This window comes from Camellia sinensis, chromosome 1 (genome assembly GCF_055761805.1).
Source record: "Camellia sinensis isolate YWXY chromosome 1, ASM5576180v1, whole genome shotgun sequence".
In the NCBI taxonomy this organism is placed as follows: Eukaryota; Viridiplantae; Streptophyta; class Magnoliopsida; order Ericales; family Theaceae; genus Camellia; species Camellia sinensis.
In genome coordinates, this window is record NC_138961.1 from 114,086,598 (window position 1) to 114,111,276 (window position 24,679).

The following is a 24,679-nucleotide window of genomic DNA, read 5'->3' on the forward strand; positions in this document are numbered from 1 at the left end:
AAAGATAAACTTTCCAAATTTCATGATGTGAGTGATAATACATATCTAACTTCACAATCTTCATCAATATCAATCCAATTTCACAATTTCAATATCAATTCCATGATTTATACAAAATCAACATTTGAGACATTTAGGGCAAAACCCCTTTTCTCTTTATGAATCAATCTCGAGGATTTTATTGCCACTCATTCTCATTTACAATTCCAAAACCATTTCCAAGAATCCATTTAAAAACCCCTCTTTTGATTTTTACCCAAAACCATAGATTTGTTCCAAAAATTTCCAAATCACAATATTGTTTAGAAATAGCAAATAACTAAGTTAAAACTTATTGAAAGTGCCAAGAATCCCTACCTCAAGCTTAGAAGACGAGAAAGAGATTGTTGGAAATTTCAACAACACCTAAACCCAACTTTGTTCGGATTAAAAGGAAGCCCCCGTCGTGTTCTATCTTTTTATCAAAGGAACTAGAGTAGAGAAATGGAATGATCTAGGTATATTTGTAGAGAGAGAGAGAAAGAGTTTTAGAAAGAGAGGGTCTTAACTTAGGGTTTTAGAATGTTTAGAGAGAGAGAGAAATGGAAAAAGTGACTTAAAAGTGACTTTTTACGAACTGATATACGCGCAGGTCACTCGAGCGCAAGAAGTGTCACTTGAGCGTCCAGAGACAAAAGATGTGACTGCTCGAGTGAAGAAGTTTGTCGCTCGAGCGAAGAATACAAACTCCTAGAAGTTTTGCAGACAGAAGGCCCACCGTCGAGCATAAGAAGCACCACTCGAACGCAAGAAGGATTACTCGAGTGAAGAATTCCAACTTCTAGAACCTCTACAGACTTGCAAAAGTATTGGAAGTTCATAAATACCGCTCGAGTGCAGGAAGTGTCACTCAAGCGAAGAAGCCAAAATCTGGGCAACAACTATTTTGAAAGATTAACTCCCGACCTGTTCCAAACGCAACCAAAACACAAAGATAACCAAACTCAATGAAATCTAAGATGAAATAAGACATGAACAACCATATACAATAACAAAATTCGGATCTAAAACATCAAATGGGTTGGGTCTAAACCAGAATCGCTATAGGAAAGCCATCAATGAATGATTGCAATGATTTTAACATTTTGGATTGATGGAAACAAAATAAAACTATATGGCTTGTGGTTTCACACATGGGTCGTGATATACTAATCATTCTTATTTCTACAGTTGCTTCGAAAACAACATTTAGTGTAGGTGAATGGGTGTTGAGCGATTACCGCAACATGCTTTTACCCCAAATGGTTGAGGCGCTAATAATATCTAGAGAACGTATGTATGCGCTTATGAGAAGACAAAATTATAGTGAGAGGGAGAGAATTCAAAATGATTTGAATGACATATCCTCGGGCAACGCGACTGAATTGTCTGTCTCCTCCGATAATTGATTAACAATTTGTTTTTTACTATTTCGTTTCATTATTTTTTTTTATTTTTATATTTTTTTTGTATTAGATTATTGATGTGGAGTATAATGCAAATGATTGGTAGATTAGTAGGTGCCAATATAGTTGGGATGTACTTGACCTATAGTGATGTAATTGCTCTACTATCATCAATAATCTATACATATTTTATTTAATGATATAAATTTTTGTAATGAGAAATGCTATTTATCCTAAATATTCTACCAAATCTCTCACATGGGATGTGATTCACACAAATGCACATGTGTGTGGGTCCCACACCCATATGAGAGGTTTGGTACAATATTTGGGATCCCTAGCCTAACTCTTTTGTAATATTTTATTATTGTGAAATAAAAATTATTCATTCAATAAATGTTATATAATTAATTTAATGGTTGTAATATTGAAAGTTTTATTTATATATATAAAATTATTCATTTCTAAAGAAAAAAATTACATAATTGCATAATTTTTTAGATGTAAGTTCATAATAAAAAAATATAAGTCATGCATAATTAAATTTAAAGAGTACTATACAGGAAACATAACCAAATATCTCATTAATCTTAACTAAAATACTGTAGTATAATTTTTTTCCCCTTAATAAATAATCTATATACATAATGTATTTATCATTCATTTTTTGAAGGAAAAAAAAAACAAAAAAAAAAAGGCCCGCCTAGGTCCTATTCTGAATGGTTCTGGCCCTACTTTTTGGACTATGGGCCGACCTGCCAACTCGCCAAAAAATGAGAGCCACAAGACCCCGCATGAGCTGACCCGAGCCTAGGCCCGAATGGGTCAGACCATAATTACACCCCTATCCACCTCCACTTGTAATTCGTTGTGTGGGCCGCGCAATCCTGCAGTAGCTCCGTCCTCCTCATTTCGCTTCTCTTTTGTGACCTCAACAGGTGTCATCGTACTCCACTCCACGCATCAACCTTTCCCATTACAATCATTCACCCTTGCTTCTTTCTCCAAACTACCATATTGCCCACACTTCGCTCTTTCTTTTTCTCTTTCTTCTTTTGTTTTCTTGTTCCTTGGTTTTGTTGCAAAAGACAAACAAACAAACAACATGTTAACATATGGAAGTCATTTGGCCAAGTTGCCTAACCAAAGCTGCACTAAATGACACTTGTAAGAAAAGTGTTTGACTGATTTTTCGCATGTTTTAGTCGTATAATATCTAGATAAATTATGACAGCTAAACAAAATTTCAAATTTTGATAATGATGAAATATATTCATGAAAAAGAGAATGTGACTGGGCTACAAACCATGAAAATGAATGCCAAGGGAAAGCCTCTGCACTGCTGTTCAAAGGTATCATCAACACTGTTAATTTGACCCTCCAATAAAAAATAAAAGAAAGAAAAGCAAAGTAAGTTTAAACTCTGGTAGAGCCCAAACTAGAGAGAACTTTGTACCGAATCATTATTTAAAATAAAATATTCATATAAATGTAGCAAGACAAGAATATCAAATCATTATATATATATATATATTAAGAGAAGGGTTGTTGTTGATAACTCTATATTTTTTTTTAATAAAAAAAAAAAATTTGATGATTCTCATGATATGATGAAATCAGTCTAAATAGAATTAAAATTTAAAGGTATCTAGACATGAAGATAGCATGACTCATATTAATAAATATATGTTAGACTCATATATTTGTATTTTGTCATTAAAAAAAAGAAAAAATCGTTTACATATAGTTTTTTTTTTTTTTTTTTTTTATATTAATCATGAACTTTGGGAGCTACAATTTATGCTAAAAATCAACACCCTTGACGCTTTGACTTGTTAAAAAGTCATTTTTTATTTTAAAAATATCGAAAGTGAAAAATAAAAATATATACAAATCAAATGAGACGGAAGGAGTATTTATCAAAAGATCTAGGTAATGTGTGTCCTAACAAGGCTTAAAGGTATTGTACATTTCTTGTACACATGCTTTTCTTATAGAATGTATGATATTTTTAAATTTCTTAACCTATGCTTTCACACATGTGGACAAAATCTTTTATCAAAATGAAACCAATAAACTAAAAGGATAAGCATAGACAAAATTGCACTCCATAATGTTATACTTGCCGTGTTATATTTATCATTGGGCAATGGTAGAGGGCCACAATTTTTGTGGCTCAAATGGCTCAAAACTGTCAAAACGATGTCGTTTTGAGCACAAAACATGCCAAAACGACGTCGTTTTGACAGTTTTGAGCCATTTGAGCCACAAAAATTGTTGCCCTCAAACATTATTCTTTATCATTTTACTTGCAAGAACAATTTTGGCATAGTAAGTCCATCACTCATTTATCATCTTGCTACAGATGCATTGAACTACGTAAAATTCTATCAATTATTCATATGATAGTTGCTCTAAAACGTCTGACTAATCACACCATAATGTCTATTGTAATGCCTCCAAAATATATCAACAGAAAATCCCAAAAGGTAGACTAAATATGTGGAAAACTAATAAGGTTTCAGTCTTTTATTAGTTCTCTTGAAAACATTACAAAAGGTGCCACTGAAATATACCGTACACCATAGCAAAGAGTTGGGCATTGATCGTGACGACATTTTCCATGTCTTGACCGAATCTCAAGCTATTTCAAGCGCGTGTCATTTCATGTCTTCTAGTATTTTTACCCTTTGCCCTATTCGCATAGTTCTAAATCGCGATATCGGGTAACGTAACGGTATCGATCGCGGAGTATCGATATCGGTAGTATCGACCAGTACGTATCGGATATCGAGCGTCGTGGCTGTGAAATTTCAAAAATCATTAGCAATCCATCTAAAATTCAATTTTATGCATTTTTTTGACTCTTTTAGCCTTAATTTATCACATTTTAATCAAAATTTTAATATGTAGGGACACTTTTTTGACTCATTTTCAACTAAATGATAGGTATTTATTTTAGTCTCAACCTTTTATTTGGCATATATGTTAAACTTTTAATATAAAATTGATGTGGAAATATTTTTTTACTTATTTTCAACAATGAAATACTTCCACATGCACAACAAATTAATAACAGAAAGAGGGACATGAAAATAAATCATTTGCTTCAGTCATAATCGCATACAAACAATCTACTACAAATCAACAACTCTAAAACTTAGTAATAAAAAGAATTACGTGGTGGTACAGAAGAATCTCCATATCTCACATCACTTTGATCATCACTATGAATTAGTTGGCCTATTTCTCCATATTGATATTCCTGGTAGCAGTTATTGAAAGTATATATATTTTAAATCTCTTTAAATGATATATATAAAAAATATATATATTGAGCATATGTGCATTTAAAATATATATAAAAAATATTTTTATATATAAAAAATTATATTCTATGCCGATAATATATATATATATATATAATTATGAGAGAACAAACCTGCTCCTGAGTTATAAAATTATGAGTTCTATTCAGCTTCTGAACTTATGTCCATTTAAAATTATGTAAAAAATTGCTCTTGACTCCTGAGTTCTATTCAACCTCAATAATATATATATATATATATACATATAATTATGTGTATTTAAAAAATAACCACAGAAAAAAAAAAAATAAAACCAAAACAAATTATAAACAAAGGGAACACAACTTAAAAAGCAAAACCATTCAGTCAACAGAAAAAAACAGAGCATCACATATACAAACAGAGCATGAGGGAACCAACCTTCAACGAAGAAGCTTGAAATCGATGATGGGCTTGGGTTCGATTCGATGCTTCTCCCTGCAACACTTTACAAGATTGATGCCCCTGCGAGATGGATTTGGGTTTGATTGAGGAGTTGGGTTTTTGATTGAGGGTTTTTCTTTAGAGGTTGTAACACATTTATGGTGTCCGTGAGTCTGTGTGTGTATTATTGCTTGAAGAAGACAAAAAATTTGAAGTGAAATGGCTGAGTCCGTGAGTCTGTTCCTTCATTTTCTGCTTTTGCTTTTATTTTTGCAAGTACTTTGGTCCATTATTTTTTCTTTTGCAGGTGCTTTGCTCATTATTTTTGGCTTTTCCAGGTTCCAGGTGCTTTCCTTTGCTTTTCTCAATTATTTTTGCAGGTGATCGCAGCTTCGTTTTCAGCCGTATCGGCATGTATCGGAAACAAATTGCTTACGTATCGGATTCATGCCGATACGTATCGAGAATCGGCCGCTACGGACGCAAAATTCATTCTCGCCGGTATATCGGTGAGTATCCGACTCAGCACTCCCATTTTCCGGTACGAACCGGCCGGTACGGCACGTACCGGCCGATATTTAGAACCTTGCCTGTTTGTCTATGCTTTCCAAGAACTCTATAGCAAAACATTATGCATTAGATTATGTCCTAACCCTTTTCCACCACGTGGCACCACTTCCTAGCTTCCTTTCCACCCCTCTGGCACCACTATGACACCTCGCCTCCTCTACAATCCTTCTTTTATTTATGATACTCTCCCTTTCTCTTTTTTCCCTCTCTATTACGATTATAAGGTGGTGGGTTAGGGTTTGAGAGAAAGAGAGGACATGCGAGGGGTAAGAGGTATTGGGATAGAAGAAATGAGGGAGGCATGTGAAGGAGAATGAATAAGAGGAAAAATGGATGGCAAGAAAGGGAGAGGGGTGGAGGCCGCCACACACACACAACAACAACAACAACAAAAACAAAACAAAAAAAAAGAAAAAAGAAAGAGGAAAAAAAGAGGTAGCATATAGGTGATTAGAAGGGTTGTTAAGGCTGGGAGATAGGTAGGATTGTGATTAATTGGGGGTGTGGAGAAAAAACAAAATTTAAATTTAAGAGTACGGTGTCTTAAGAAATAGGATGTCTAATAAATTTTTTTTTTTTTTTTTTTTTTTTTGGCTGTGAATTTCAAAGGTCCCAAGATAAAATCAAATAACAAAAGGGTAAATAAGGATAAACAAATTATCAAGGGAGCCGTTATTCACACTCCACTTTATTTTAAATACATTCATTTCTTTGTCTTTATTATATATAGTTACTGTTCTTACTCAATTTTGCTCTAAATATACTCCACTCTATGTATATTAACAACAAAAAAAATGAGTGCATTTGGAGCAAAGTAGACTGAGAATAGCGGCTCCCATTATGAATCAATAGATTATAAATAAAGGAGGAGGATCCCTCCAGATTGGAGGGCATTGTTTCAGCTCGTAGGGCTCACGACGAGTCCCGTTTCAATGATTTAAACCATTCATTTTGCCACTACAAACAAATTAGATCAATCCGATAACTGTAATTAGTTAAATTTATTGCTTTTGTCCTCAAAAAAATATATGGCTTACATTTTTTGTTGTCAATTTTTTTTGTTTGGTGAAAAATGTGATAAATTTAATTAGTTACAATTATTGAATCTATCTATTTTTTTTTTTCTTTTTTGTATGAAATACACGAAATATCCGACAAAATAAATAGTTTAAATCATCAAAACAAGACCCATAATAAATCTCATAGACCAAAACAATGTCTTCCAATCCAGATTTTGAATGGAAGGGATCCTCCTTCACAAATAAAATATGTTATTTGGTGCAAGTTGGGGCTCTTGCAATGAATTGAACACCGACATAGTTTTTACTTGCACACTTGATTTGTAAATGTTTTTATCCCTTGCAATGAATTGAACACCGACATAGTTTTTACTTGCACACTTGATTTGTAAATGTTTTATTTCTCAAATATTTGATATTTTTTCACATTTTTAATGGATACAAAATAAAATTGAAGCAACTAATATGTAGTAATGATTTACAAATAAAAATTAAGTAATTTTTTTGTGATCACATTTGGATATTATTTTACATGAGGTTTCACATGTCACTAATTACATCATCTTATGAAATTTATTAAATATTACTGCTAATATTATTTAAATAAAACACGAGTTTAATGGGCCTATCAAATAAATGTAATTAGTGTCATATGAGGAATCACAATAAATGGTTACTCGCATTAATAACCAGATATATAACCACTATATCGCATTTGTAAACAAAGTTTGTACAAATTTTAATTGAATTTAACATTTTTTTTTTATTAATATAATCCTATATCAAGTAATAAATATGAAGACCAAAACAATAGTGAAAAAATAGAAGCAAAAAAGTAGTGTATTGGAACTTGAAATTTAGCTGCGGTTAGAAGAACACCAAAAGGGCTTATCATAAGTTGGCCAAAACCATTAGTTTAATACTGAAAAGTCTTAAATCTTACTTTAAGATAATCGTAACTTGAATTCTAAAAATTGCAACACTGATAATTATGAGACGTAATTTTGAACCAAAATAATTATTAGAACATAATCTTATGATATTAATTTAATTACATATTAACAGAATTGGTTAACACTAAGGTCATGCTTATTTGGGTAGATATGAGTTTAGGATTAGACTAATAGTCCAGTAAAATTATTAATCCGATATTTGGTTAAACAATTGAAATACGGACTAACAATCTATCCGAATATGGTATCCCACATATGATGGATTATTCAATCCCACAGAGGGGGCTGGGGTGGGATTGGGATATAAATGGGAGGACTAAACTAAAGTTTGGACTATTAGTCTCTCCTTATAATCTTAACTCAATCTAAATATATGATAGGATATACAATCCAAAGGGATTCGTATTTTTAGGACTATTAGTCATGGGGATACTAATCCAACATAATCCAGTCCACCCAAACAAACTTGTCTTAAGTTTTCAAACATGGTCCTATTAATTTTATCAATATAAATGTTTATTTATTTTTTATTTTTTTATGTACTAAATAGAAGGCTCAGTACCTAATCGCTTGGGTTTCCAGACTTTCACGAAGGACACACAGGCCAACATAGTTAATACCACAACTACACTTCCTAACTAGATTCACCAAGGTATTCACATCTTTTTCTCAAAATGATATATTTTCAATGTATAAATATGAAACAATGTTCAATGGAAGATGTATGAGTAATTGATTTCAATTAACCTAATCCTCATACAATTTCTACAGCAATAAAAGTTATGCTCCACTAATAGCCGAAAATAGATATCTCTATACAAAAGATAAACATCCAAGCAACAAATATAATTTCATAATCTCAATATATGAGTAACAACATATATTCAACTCCACCCTCATCATCAACAATATATTCATATTTTTATTTCAAAAGCTCAACATATTTCCATTTTTCCTTAGTTCAAAACTAATGATTTTCAAAATTTCTAACAAAATATCTATTCCTTTCAAAACACATTTAAATGAGAGATTTTCAAGATTTTAACCTAACCTGTAAATATAACTATCGCCACAACATTTCTAATGAATCAATTTGAAAATCACTCTTTTACACTTTCAAAACCAATCCAAATTAAACCTAAATCACACCCACAACTCCTAATCCACTGCTCTTTCAAAGAACAGATAACAAGGCTAAGAATCATACAAAGATGTTAAAGAAATCCTTACCTCTAGACTAGAAGGTGAGATGAACAAGATTCAAAGTTTGACGGAGTTGAAAACTAAAACTTATCTGATTAGAATATTCACCTCTACGAGCTCTACACTTTTTCCTAAAGCACTACGACGGCAAGACCAACAAATTTGAGTGTATAAGGATGTTTAGATAAGAACTAGAAAGAGAGAGTGAATAAATTTGATAAAGAAACCTTTTAGAGAGAGATCAAAAAATGAAAGAAAATATCTTTTTCTTATACTGGTATACGCACAGGCTGCGCAAGTGACCAAAATACCACTCGAGCGTCAGACACAATGAACTGCTCAAGTGACCAAATCATGGCTCGAGCACACAATGACCCCCTTCCAATAGTTCAGACCTACAAAGATACCGCTTGAGAGAAAGAAATACAGCTCGAGCATAAGGCATAAAAAACCGCTCAAGCGATCAAACCATGGCTCAAGCAAAGCACACTCCACTCCTAGAAATTCAAACTGCAAACATAGTTATTGGAAGGAACTAAAGACTACTCGAGTGAACCTAAAAATAATCAGGCGGAATCCCTATTGAAAAACTAACTCCCAACCTATTTTAAACAATCTCACAACCATAATATCAACTTTTCAAACAATAATATAAGAAAAGAATGGGTATAGACAACCACAATGAGCACCAAATTCTAAATCAAAGAGTATGAAGGGTCGGGTCTTAAACTGGGCCACTATAATCTCCTCCCTTGGGAAATTTCATCCCCGAAATTCAACTAATGCAACAATAACACAATAAACTTTCAACAACAATGATAACTCATGCCAACAAACAGTATAAATGACATAACAATCTAACCCAAACATATTGATCTCAAATCTCCAAAACATTCATAATGTTTATATATTAAAACATAAGTGAACTTTAGTACAAAAGATTCAAACATCAACAAACAGGTTCGGGTACTTCTCATGGACTTTAGCCTCATGCTCACAAGTCGCCTCCTTGACTATGTGGTGTCGTTACAACACCTTAACCAATGAGATAGTCTTGCCCCTCAAGACTTGATCCCGAGTATCAAAAACCCAAACCAGTCTCTCTTCATATGAGGCATCTTTACCTACCTCCAAATCAGTCCAATCCAACACGTGTGAAGGATCAAGCTCACACTTCTAGAGCATACAGATATAAAACACGTCATGAACGACAAAAAGTTAGGAAGGTAAGACCAAACGATAAGCTATCTCCCCAATCTACTCTAGAATCTCAAAAGGCCTAATCAATCTTGGAGACAACTTCCTACTCTTCCCAAATCTCATCGAACCCCGTCTTAGCGAGATTTTAAGAAACACATGATCCCCCACCTCAAACACAGGGGTCTCTTTCTCCGATCGACATAACTCTTCTGACGACTTTGAGCCGAAACTAACCTCTTACGGATAAGTATTTACTTTTTCCATCGTATCTGGACTGATTCTGGACCTAACTAGGTGCATCACCCACCTCAGCCCAATAGACTGCTAAGCTATAGTATCGGCCATACAATGCCTCAAAAGGTGCCATTCTACTACTTACCTAAAAGATATTATTATAGGCGAACTCTACCAAAGGTAAATGCCTCTCCTACAAACCCTTAAAATTGAGGATGCTAGCCTGAAGCATGTCCTCTAGAATCTAAATGGTGTGCTCGGACTGTCTATCAGTCTGAGAATAATAGGAGGTACTAAAAGTCAATTTAGTATCTAAGGCAGTCTATAGGATCTATCATAATTGAGCTGTAAAATGTGGATCTCTATCCGAGATGATAGTCATCGGGACCCCGTGAAGTCGCACTATGTCTTTAAAATACAGATCCACAAGATAGTCTACCAAGTCATGGGTATAAAGTGTGTAGACTTAGTTAACTGGTTAACAACTACCCACACGACATCATTACCCTATTAAGTCCTTGGAAGACCCCCAAAAAAATCCATCGTGACATGCTCTCACTTCCGCTCGGCTATAGGTAAGGGTTGCAACAAACCCGCTAGTCATTGGTACTCGACCTCACTTGTTAATAAGTAAGGTACCTTGAAACAAACAAAGCCACATCTCTTTTCATCCCCCTTCACCAAAACTAAAAGGTTGTGGTACATCTTCGTACCTCCTAGGTATACCGTAAGGCATGAATGGTGGAACTCTCGGAGTACCTCCTCTTTACAAGACTCTAGCACAAAAAGGCGATTTAGATATCTCACCTCGAGTATGAATGAACATTCAAACCCTTCTCTACTTTCCTAGCGGAGATCTTCCCTTGGATAGTCTCTATTTCATGATCATGCTGTTATGCCTCTATAACTCGACTAACTAAGGTAGGTTGTGCAATCATGGTAAATAAAGTGGCCAACTGAACAGACTCGCAAAGGTGCAAGTCAAACTCGTCGATAGCGCCCAACATCTCCCATTCCCGGATAGCAATACTCACTACTCTACTCACGAACTTCCTAGTCAAAGCATCAGCCACTACGTTGGCCTTTCCCAGATGATAATGTAATCACAATAAACTCCATCCACCTCATTTGCCTCAAATTCAAGTCTTTCTATGAGAGTAAATATTTCATACTCTTGTGATTGGAAAACACCTCCAATTTCTCCTCGTACAGATAATGCCTCCAAGTTTTTAAGGCAAAAATCACCACCGCTAGCTCTAAGTCATGCATAAGATAATTTCTTTCATGGGTTTGCAATTGCCTAGAACCATAGGCTATAACTTTCCCTTTCTACATCAACAAACAACCCAAACCTTTCCAGGACGCATCACAATAAACTGAATAACCCAAACCCCTCTCAGCAATAATCAAAACTGGAGTGGTGATACGTCTAATCTTAGGCACTTGCAACGACTTTTTGCAAGCGTTAGCTCACATGAATCTAACTCCTTTCCTCGTCAACCTACTCAATGGCAAAGCTGGTATAGAAAAATCTTTTACAAAATGCCAGTAACACCAAGCTAAGCCCAAGAAACTCAAGATCTCAAAGGCGTTCTTAGGTTGCTCTCAATCTTGCACTGCGTTCATTTTAGATGAATCTACAACCACACCTTTCCCGGATGCCACATCGCCTAGAAAATTAACTTCATTGAGTGAAAACTCACACTTCCCGAACTTAGCATATAGACGGTGTGCTCTAGGAAACTCAAGTACAACCCACAAGTGTTCCTCGTGTTCCTCTTTGGAGGGTGAGTAGACTAAGATTTCATCGACTAAGATGATCACGAATCGATCTAAGAACTCATGAAAGACTCGATTCGTTCAGTCCATGAACGAAGCTGGTGCAATGGTTAGCTCAAAAGCCATTACTAAGAACTCATAATGGCCATACCGCGTATGGAATGCCTATACTAGTTCTGGTTTAGACCCGACCCATTTAATACTCTTAGATCCGAGCTTTAATACTTTAATTAATTTCTATATCGTTTGTCGTTGTGTTAGTAGTTGAGTTCATTTGTTTGTCGTGTTCGAAACAAGTTAGGAATTAGTTGTTTGAAAGAGTTGCTGTCTAGTTTTCTTCTTGTTTACTCAAGCGTTATTTTGGTCGCTCGAGCGCCATTGAGATCTCCCATATATTTTGTAGGTCTGCAAAACTTCTAGGAGCAGGGTGATCTTCGCTCGAGCGGCCTTTCATGAGCTTGAGTGATCTTTTGTTGTCTGCAAAACTTCTCGGAAGTGGTCATCGTGTGCTTGAGCGATGTTTTAGTCGCTCGAGCAGTGTCACTTATTGTCTTTGATGCTCGAGCGGTGTTTTGGTCGCTCAAACGATCTGCGTCTATGTCAATTCGGGAAAAGAAATTTGTGCATCACTTTTTCATTTCCTCTCTCTCTCTCTCTCTAAAATCTTCCAAATCTAAATTTCTTTAATTTCTTTCTCTAGTTCTTACTTAATACCTCAAATTCTCCATCATCCATTGATTTTTCCACCATTGCTCTTTGGAGGAAAAGGTAGAGCTCATCGAAAGCTTCAATCTAATCGAAGAGAATCTCATTTTCGACTTCACCATAGTTTCACTATAGTTATTTTCCTCTTTTACTCTTAAGGTAGGGATTTCTTCAACCTCTCATATGATATTTAGATTAATTATTTGCTCTTTAAAAAGTGCTACGTGATTTGGGGATTTTTCGTTAAACGTAGGGTTTCGTGTTGAAAAGTAAAAGAGGGGTTTTTCAAATAAATTCGTGAGAAAGATTGTGGATGTGTATATATTTTTGGATATTGTTGGAAATTTCTCTTTCAAATAAGATTTTGAAAATAAAGAAGGTTTTGTTAAAATAATCATTGATGTGGTTTATAAAGGAAAAGAACATAGTGTTGGATTTTGAAAGAATATGAGAAAAGGATATCTGTTGATGATGAGAGTGGAATTGGATACTTATTATCACTCCCATTTTGAAATTTTGAGATTTTATCTGGTATTGTAAAAATTATCTGTTGAGTAGAAATATCTGTTTCGGGCTATTAGTGGAGGATAGCTTTGATTGTTGTAGAAATTACATGAGGCTTTAGTTAAATTGAAACTAATTTCGAATACATCTTGCATCGAGCACTGTTTCATACTTCAACATTGAAAATGTATTATGTTTTAGAAAAATGAGTGTATACCTTCGTGAGTCTGGTTAGGGGGTGTGGCTCTGGTTTATATTGTTGGCCTATGTGTCCTTAGTGAAAGTCCAGAAACTTGACTGGTTAGATGTCGATCCTTCCAGTTAATACTAGTAAAATGGCTTTAGTAGTGCTTGTATAGCCTCATGGCAGACATGTACCTAGAGATTCCCACTGTTTTGTATCTAGTGCCTTGTTTTCTGATATAAAATGTATTTTCATGAATTGATAAAGGCATTGCATTGGTTTGAGATGGAAAAGTATAATGTTTCACAAATGGCATGCGCGTGCATTCATCTTATAACTTTGCCAAGCTTCATACATTGCGTTAAAGTATCTCTATTGGGCTTTGGCTTACCTTATGTGGAAAACAACTTTCAGGTACTGATGATATACCTCCACCAAGGACTTAGCCTGGGAGAACCATGAAGCTAAAGGCTCATTTTTGTTTCTTGTTGTAATTATTTTTGTACAAGCCGTGGGCTTTAACTGTATTGAGTTGAACTCACTTTTGTTGTACCCAAGCATTATGTTTGAAAAATGTAGCCATTAGGGCATTAAGTTATCTATATAACCTTTTATTTCAATTCACTAATATGTGGCATATGATATAGATTTAGGATCTAGGATTTATGAACGTATACTCGCATATGTCATCTTTTGCGCAGTAAAAGAATATAAATGAAAGGGTTATTATTTTGCATATTATATTTTCTTTGGATTATCATGAGATGGGTTGTTGTTATCATTTTGGGGCGTTACAACTTGGTATCAGAGTTACCAAGTTTGAATACTTTGGGATTGTAAGATGTGATTTTTACCACAATGGGTTTGTCTCGCTAAATAGTATTTGAAGTAGACCTAGTATGAGTTTCTAGAAGTCCAATTAGAAGAGAACTTGTACTGTTTATTCTAATTGGAACACTGGTAATTTCGCAGAACAATTAATTATCTAGAAATAAAATTCATTTCTTATTACGTGGTTCAGTGCTTACATGGAATGAATTAATTGTTGTCCCATGTATTATGACGTGAGAGAGTTAGCTTTGGCAGATTTGCAAATGTGGTAAACTACTATGTTATCCTTATTAGAATATCAGGATGAGAACGACGTGGTGGTAGACATGGCCGGCCTAGACGGCAGGACATGCTGATACCAGATGAAATTCTAACGCTAGAGGAGGGAGTTGGTCAAGTTAACGTGGCCGAGCCAACAGGTCAGCAAGCCATGGGTACCTTAGCCCGCAAAATGGCTGGAGCATTGCAAGAATCCATGGACATTCTCAGGGCTAAGAATAGAGTCTTGGCCCATGTTATAGAAATAGAGCCATCTATTGTGAAGAGGGAGTTCTTCCAGTAGAATTCAGATGAGTTTTTACGGGATTCGAAGGAGCCACTAAATGTTGACGAGTGCCTTGAATAGATGGTGAAGACGTTTGAGAAGCTTGGGATCGAGGACGACGGGTTGAGAGTGACCTTGGCTTTTTTCCAACTAAAGGTAGATGCGGGTCAGTGGCAGAAGTATGTGCGTGGGTGTATTGGGGTGACATGGGATGCTTTTGTCAATGCCTTTCAGGATAAGTTTTTGCCACCCATTGCTAGGGAGAACTAGAGGGAGCAGTTTCTGAAGCTCAAGTAGCTGAACACACCGGTAGCCGAGTTTGAGGTGGTTTTTACTAGTTCATCGAGGTTTGCATCAAAACTTGTGGTGACGGAACTATGCCGCTGCATCGAGTTCGAGAAAAGGTTGAGGACTGGGCTCTTTTTCAAGGTGGTCAGGTCAATGATTCAGGATAACTGCCGTTTTGTGGAGTTGGTGACCCATTCAGAGACCGTGATTCAAATAGAGAAGGAACGGATAAGGGGCTCCCGGTAGAGGTCCTAAGATGTTTGGGGGATACTAGGGGGCAACAAACGGCCAAGGGGTTCTAACCCACAGTAATCCCAAGCTACACAATTTTCTTTTTCTTTTTTTTTGATCAGCAAAAAACTTTATTAATGTAAAGAAGCATACAAAGTATGGGGGGACATCAATAAAGTGGAAAGGAATGAACAAGCATTACAGGACTACTCTTGATCCCAACAAATTGGGCACCAAGAAAGAGCCAAAGTAAATGCTAACAAAAGCCACAGAGTTGGTAAGATACTAACAAGAGGCACAGGCCACAATCCAAATACACACAAGCTAACAAGAGGACAAAGCCATAAACCAAGACACACGAGCTGATAGTAACTTTGCAAATTTGGAGCCTCAAGGATCCGATGTAATCTGGTGTAGATTGGACACAATATCATGGACTGAATAATTCACCACCAAATGCCATTTGATACACAAGGCTATCTGCACCTTAATTTTCACACACAATTCTTGAATGTTAGGATGAGCACCCTTAAACAAGCATTCATTCCTCAACTTTCAGACAGACCATAAAACAGCAGCAGGGACTATCTGCCACAATTTGAGTAACCAATCCTTGAACTTACCTCCAGCTCACCAGTGTAGCAGATCTGCTACTGATCCTGGTATGGCCCATACCTGATCCCACCAATCAACCATGTCAGACCAGCACTGCCACACTAGAGGGAAAAACAGAAGAGCATGATCGACAGATTCCACCACAGAGTGACAGAAAACACACAGATTTTTAGCTTTTATATCAATAGCCCTTATTCTTTGTAGAAAGGATGAAGTTTTAACCCTACCACGCCAAGCCAACCAACAAAAAAAACTGTATTTTTGGAGGACCAAAACTTACCCACACCCCTGTTGGGACTACTAGACCAAGACCCTTGGCTGCAACCTTCCACCTCTACGCAGATGCAATTGTGAATTGCCCTAAATTCTCTGCTGACCCAGAGCAAGAATCCTCAACTTCAAATCTTAGAGGAGGGGATAAATCCAACATCCCTAACAGCCTCTGCACCTCCTCCTCTTCCCAAGCTAATAGGTTCCTTCTAAACTAAAGCTGCCACCTCCCTGAAGCACTATTTTGCTGCAAAGACTCCTCATTCTCTGTCGATAAGCTAAATAATCTAGGAAATTCAACTTTCAAGACTCTGTTACCCAGCTACACAATTTTAATCCACCTTTCCCGTGCTGACTTCAAGTTTGGGAAGAGGTAACCAAGGTGGGTTCACTTGCTTTAATGGGGTTAGATGGGCCACAAGTCTTCAGTTTGGCCGCAAAAGAAAGGAGGGCAACAGTCTGCATTGTCTTTGTCTCGTCCTCAGAGCCACAGTCAGGGGATAGGTTAGCCGCCTACTTGTTATCAGTGTGGGCTGAGGAGGTTTTGCCTCAGTCTGGTGGCACATCTAATGCGTCTGATTCGTGGAAGAGATTGAGCCATCAACTAGCACATTCAGCACAGGCCTCAAGGACCAATTAGGGAGCCACGTCGGTTCAATCCGTGTACCAGGCCTATGTTCCGAGGAGTGAGCAGGTAGAGCTGAGGCCTTTAGGGTGTGTGTATGCTGTTACCACACCAGATCTGTTACCAACGCCTTCTATTGTGAGAGGTAACTTTTTGTTGTTCAACTCTATTGCCAACATGTTGATTGATGTTGGTGCATCTCATTCATTCATATCGTCCTCTTTTATATCCGCTTTGAGTTTAGAGTTTGAACTATTGGAGTCTTCTCTTTTGGTTGAGACACCTATTGGGGGTAGAGTGGCAATGGGTCGAGTATGCCGCTCTTGTGAGATTGAGGTCACGGATTGTCATGACCCGAACCCGTCCTTATGGGTTAAGGACATAACCAGCCAGTAATCAAGGGATTACCTACGGCCTCAAACCAAACAAGACATATCACGTCAGAGTAAAGGGGCCAAACAGAAGCAAATTTAAAACTTTTGTCCATAGAGCTGTGCTTATATGGCACATCATAACAATCCATATATATCCACCTGTTAATAACTCACATCAAAGGTATAATAACACAAAGTTCTGCACATATACAGGATCATTCAAGTCTAAGTCAGTCAACCCAAGATTTATATACAAAAGTAATCCAATGTATTCACCAATATAACAAAACTATATCAAAAGAACAAAAAAGGCGAAGACAAGTCTCGTGCGTGAGACGTTTGGGTTGACTCTCCAAAACCTTGACTGTTTCTCACATATTTCACCAATGCTGGGTTTGGGCGTCCCTTGGCTTTACCTATATAGACATGAATGAGCGTGAGCGAAAGCCCAGTGAATAATATCAAATAAGGAAGATACATGAATAATCTTTGAAACAACTACATCAGACGGCCTTGGGCCCAATTCATGTTTCTATTTAATGTGTCAATTGACTAAAGTTCTAGACGTATCAAACGGCCCCGGGCCCAATTAACTCATACTCGACGGCCTTTGGCCCATCCATTCATGTCTAACGACCTTTTGGCCCAATCGTTCGTATTCGACGGCCTTAGGACCAATTGTTCATATCTGACGGCCTTTGGCCAACTCGTTCATACCAAACTATCATTCATGTTAGACAGCCTTTTGCCCAATCGTTCATATGTCAGACTATCATTCATGTCAGACTATCATTCGTGTCAGATGACCTTTGGCCCAATCATTCATGTGTCAGACTATCATTCATGTCAGACTATCATTCGTGTCAGACGGCCTTTGTCCCAATCATTCATATGTCAGACTATCATTCATGTCAGACTATCTTTTGTGTCAGACTATCATTCGTGTCAAACGGCTTTGGCCCAATCATTTGGCATAACAAATATTTGTCCTCAATCCCATATAAGAAACTTACAAGACTTATATGAAAGTAAGCAATTGGACAAATAACATACTTCAGATATCTTTATTAAGAAATTACTCACAGTGTTCTGCTAGTGGATTTGCCCTGGGACTCGACCGTACGCATTACATAACACATATGGGTCACAATCAATTCAGTCCATTCTTAATTCATACATCCCTCTTAGGCTTCTTTCTTATTCTTTTAATTCATTCAAAATGCTCAATCCATGCCTAAGAGTACTTAGAGATGGAAGAGAACGGAAAATGAAACTCAATTCAACTTTACAAAATTTCAGAAACAGGGTTCCTCGCTTGAGCGCGGGTTTCCCCGCTCGAGCGGACCCCCTTGGTCTGCAAAAGTACTGGTTACCTCATTTTTATGGTCGAGCGTGAATTCGGACACTCAAGTTGAAGGTCACACTACATGGCTCCCCGCTCGAGCGTGAATGTCCTCGCTCGAGCGTACATCACTGACTGCAAAACTGCTGGGAGCTTGCATTTCAGGCTCGAGCGGCGCTTTCCCCGCTCGAGCGGACATGCCAAATTATGTGTTTTCCAGAACTGTTCTTGAGGCTCAAACTTGCATTCAAACTCAAATAACTTGCATACCATGACTTATACTTCACATGCAAACCTTCTAACATGATACAAATGCTAGATTACAACATTATGAAGCTTAATTTCCCTGAATTATTTACATACACACACGATTCATATCAAACCCATCATCAATACTACAATTTCATGCATCCAACACTCATGCTTCTATGAACTGCACTTGCATGTGAACTGCAACTTCCATTTTCAACTTAGATGATACAAATGATGATCAAAAGCGTGAACTTTAACCACAATTCTACATGGATCATATTTTTCATGCTCAATTGTACTCCATGGCAAATTCTTACATGCATGTACATATAAGCTTTAAATTCTTTAATTTCATTTCAATTTATGTTCTTGATTACCTAACTAGCTTGAATGCACAATTTTTACAAACTTATACTCATGAATCCATGCTCAAATGCTTACCTAGAGGTTCAAATCTTCCAAATTATAGCTAATTCTTGAGTTACACCCCAAGATCTTCAAGCTTCTTGAACAATTCATCTACTCGAGCTCCCTCTCTCTCTAACCGACCCTCACTCCCTCTCTTTAGAGTAATTTTTAGCTTTGAGCTCAAAACAAATGCATATAAGTGTATTAGAGCCTCTTTTATAGTCACTCTTAATCAAATTCCCTTAACACTAATTAATTGAGCACTATTTTCATCAATTTAATTTGATCTGAATCAATTTCCAATTAAATTTCACCGTAGGCTCTAAAAATTACACCAATCACAATGGCGTAGTCAATTTCGGTTTCTATGGCCGATAAGGCCTTCAATTTTCAGTTTATAACAGTAAGTCGAACAGATATTCCTACGGTGAACAGATAGAAATTCAAAACCACATATATTCATATAAATGACACTTGAAATCATATCAAGCACATAATCACAATCGCAATTAAGATTAATTAGCATAATAAGGACCATTGTTATCATAGTCTTCCCTCATTTAGGAAGTTTGGTCCCCCAAACTTATTTTACCTTCTTCGAGAAACAAATGTGGATAGCGTAGTCGCATTTCATCCTATTTTTCCCATGTGGCATCCGTCACATAGTGTTATTTCCATTCCACTTTCACTATTGGGATGAACTTTGAACTTGCTTCTCAATTGTTTCACTTGCCAGTCAATGATTCATTTCGGCCATTCGGCATACTCCATATTTTCATCAAGAGCTACCTGGTGGTAATCAATCATATGAAATAGATCTTGAAGATAACCCCTCAACATTGATACATGAAACACATTATGGATTTGTTCGAATCCCGGTGGCAAAACGACTCGATAAGCAACTGGACCAAGCCTTTCCAAAATTTGAAACAGCCTAATGTAGCGGGGCGACAACTTACCCTTCTTTCCGAACCTGACTTGGCCTTTCATCAGAGTCACACGGATAAGCAAATGGTCACCAACCTCAAACTCGAGAGGTTTTCTTCGAACATCTACATAATTCTTTTGTCGGTCCTGAGCTATTTTGGGCCTTTGTCGAATAATTTTGATCTTCTCAGAAGTGTCTTGCACAATTTCAGGCCCAAGAAGACCTCTATCCCCGACTTCTGTCCAACAAATTGGTGATCTACACCTTCTACCATACAAGGCCTCGTATGGTGCCATACCGATACTGGAGTGGAAGCTGCTATTGTATGCAAACTCTGCGAGTGGCAAATAATCTTCCCAACTCTCTTGAAAATCCAAGGCACACATCCTTAGCATATCTTCCAAAGATGTATTATCCGTTCTGATTGTCCATCTGTCTATGGGTGGAATGCAGTACTAAACCTCAATTCTGTCCCCATAGCCCTTTGCAATCTTTTCTACAATCTAGACACAAATTTCGGATCTCTATCTGAGACAATAGATACCGGAGCTCCATGTAAACGAACAATCTCATCAACATATATAGTAGCCAGTCTATAAGCATCAAATGTACTTCTAACAGGTAGAAAATGTGTAGATTTAGTCAGTCTATCAACTACAACCCAAATAGAATCCATACCTCGAGGAGTCCGAGGTAGACCAACAAAGAAATCCATAGTCACATGCTCCCATCCATTCAGGAATAGGGAGAGGTTGAAATAGACTGTCTGATTTCTGATGTTCAGCTTTAACTTGCTGACATTGAAGACATTTGGACACATACTCTACAATTTCTTTCTTCATTTTAGGCCACCAATAGCTTTGTTTCAAATCCCGATACATTTTGTTATTGCCCGGATGCATAGCAAATACGGACTTGTGAGCTTCATCCAGAACTCTTTTCTTTAGCTCTGGAATATTTGGGATACACATTCGGTTTTGAAATCTCAACACTTCGCCTTCAATGCTGAACTCTGCTTTCGGACTTGTCTCAAATTCATCAAACACTTTCTTGAGAAATTCATCATCTTTTTGTTTCTGTTTAATCTCATCAATGATTGCCGGTTCAGCTGAAATAACGGCTATCAATCCGCCCTGTTCACACAATACCACTTCAATTTCAGACTTCTCAAAATCTTGCAAGATCTCTTTCTGTTCAGTAAGCAAACAAGCTATACTCCCCATCTACTTTCTGCTTAAGGCATCAGCAACTGTATTAGCTTTCCCGGGGTGATATTGAATTTCAAGATCATAATCTTTAATCAATACAAGCCATCTTCTCTGCCGCATATTTAGCCCTTTCTATGTGAAGAAGTACTTCAAACTTTTGTGGTCCGTGTAGACTGAACATTTCGCCCCATACAAGTAATACCGCCAGATTTTTAGAGCAAAAACAACTGCGGCCAATTCTAAGTCATGTGTTGGGTAGTTTTTCTCATGTGGCCTCAACTGTGGAGAGGCATAAGCAATAACCTTTCCGTTCTGCATTAATACACAACCCAAACCTTTATAAAACGCATCACTGAAAATTACAAAGTTTTCCGTACCTGTGGGCAATGTCAATACAGGTGCAGTAGTTAATCTCGTCTTAAGTTCATGAAAGGCAGATTCTCTTTCGTCATTCCATTCAAATCGTTGTCCCTTGGGTGTCAGTTGGGTAAGAGGCACAGCTATTTTTGAAAAATCTTTCTCAAGCCTCCTGTAACACCGAGCTAAGCCTATGAAACTGCGGACCTCTATTACGTTTGTTGGCGTAGGCCAATTCATAATTGCTTCTATCTTTTGTGGGTCCACTAAAATCCCTTCTTTGTTGATAACATGCCCTAAGAAAATAACCTCATCCAACCAAAATTCACATTTCTTTAGTTTAGCAAATAATTTTTTTCTCTAAGGGTTTGCAAAACAGTTCTCAAATGCTGTTCATGTTCCAGTCTATTCTTTGAGTATATCAAAATGTCATCAATAAATACTACAATGAATTCATCAAGGTAGGTCATAAAGACTCGGTTCATTAGGTCCATAAATGTCGGAGGAGCATTAGTTACCCCAAATGGCATAACAAGAAATTCATAATGGCCATACCTTGTTCGAAACGCGGTTTTCTCAACATCTTCTGCTTTCACTTTCAACTGATGATACCCGGACCTCAAATCAATTTTGGAGAGCACTTGTGATCCCTGCAACTGGTCAAACAGGTCATCAATATAAGGTAGGGGATATTTATTCTTTACTGTTACCTTGTTCAATTCTCGATAGTCAATGCACAAACGCAAGGTTCCATCTTTCTTTTTCACAAACAACAGTGGTGCACCCCAGGGTGAAGTGCTAGGCCGGATAAACCCTTTGTCAAGCAGGTCTTGCAACTATTCTTTCAGTTCTTTGATTTCAGCAGTAGCCATTCTGTAGGGAGTTTTAGAAATAGGCTGGGTGCCTGGCATAATTTCAATCGTAAACTCTATCTCCCTGTCCACCAATTCCCCTGGTAATTCATTTGGAAACACATTTGGAAATTCTCTAACAATAGGGATACTGTTCAATTCAACATTCATAGATTGTTCAGACAACATATAACACAAATAACCCTGACACCCTTTCCTGATCAGTTTACATGCCTTCATTACAGATATTAAATAAGGTGGAGGTACTACCCCGTTACCCACAAAAACAATTTCTTCCTGTTCTGGTGGTCTAAACACAACCCGTTTTGTCACACAATCAATGGTGGCACAATATTTAGTTAACCAATCTATGCCCAGAATTATATCAAAGTGCCTAAATTCAAGGGCAACAAATCCACACACAGAATAGCATTCTCAATTCGCATGTCACAAAAATGATATAGATTCACACAATATAGATTCCTCAAATGGAGCAGATACACATAGCAGATATGGTAATAATTCTAGAGGTCTACTCAGTTACGAAAGAGTGTGTTGATCCGGAGTCAATTAACTCAAAAGCATCTTGATTACATATAGAATAATACTTGAGACAACTGCATTAGCATTCCGTGTATCGCCCGGAATAAGAACAAAAACTCTCCCTTGCCTCACGGCATCCCCGGTGGTAGTAGATCTCATAGTATTTCTCGGCTTTGGGATTGATGCAGTTCAGGTAGCAGCTAGCTTTCACTGTTCTGATTACAATCTCTGGCTATATGCCCTTGTTTACCACATTTAAAACAAGCTCCTGACACACAGTAACAAACCCCACGATGCCTTTTACTACAAATATTACACATTGGGGATGTATCTCGAAAAGAATTAGAAGTATTCGAGGAGCCCATATTCTGCTTCTTCAAAAATTTCTTCTTCAAAAAGAAGCCTTGTCTCTTACTACCTTTCCAGTCTGTCGTTGGTTTAGTCTGTCTAGCTATGTTAGCTTCTGACATTATGGCACCCCAATAGGTTTCCAGCATCAGGACATTTACCTTTTCTAGAATGTCACTTCGAAGCCTACCTTCAAAATCTCTCGCTTTCTTGTAGTCGGTATCGATCACATGTGGTGCAAACCTGGCTAACTCAGTGAATTTGGCCTCATACTCAGCTACTGTCATGCTGTCTTGTTTAAGTTCCATGAACTCTGATACTTTCCTGTCACGAACACACTGAGGGAAGTACTTATCACAGAAGACTTCCAGGAATTTTGCCCAGCCAATGTCTTTATGATTCTCACGCATTAACATCCACCATCTTCTTGCTTCTTCTTCTAGCCTAAAGGTGGCTAAAAGTACTTTATGTGTCTCTAAACAAGGAAACACCTCAAACAGCTTCTCAATGCCGAGAACCCATGCTTCGGCCTTTAACGAATCCAATCCCCCATGAAACTGTGGCGGTTTCATTTTCTTAAACTCTTTGGTGAGAGCTATTATTCGGTCATCATTCTGATTATCTTGCACAGGTGGTACTGGAGGAGGAGACTAAGGGTGTGGTTGTTGCCACTGCTGTAGTTGCCTCAATGTCTCTGCCATTTCCTGAATCAATCTTTTCATTCTATCCATTCTGGCAGTAGAAGACTCCTCTATCTCATCACCTCTTGTTCTCACCATGTGATTACACTTGCATTATACTTTATACAAAAGATTCACAGGTATGCATATACCAAAGAGCATACATATTCAAATAATTTGCAATGCAAGCAAATCACAAACTTATAACACATAATCGTTCACATTAAAACATTTAAGCGTATTCTCGATGCTTTCAGATTCATACTTATCACATGAATGCATCCTACATCTTTTCTAGACGCTTATTGCCCATGTGGACAAGTGTGTGAGTTATTAACTCATGCTCTGATACCACTCTGTCATGACCCGAACCTGCCCCTATGGGTTAAGGACGAAACCGACCAGTAATCAAGGGATTACCTATGGCCTCAAACCAAACAAGACATATTTCGTCAGAGTAAAGGGGCCAAACGGAAGC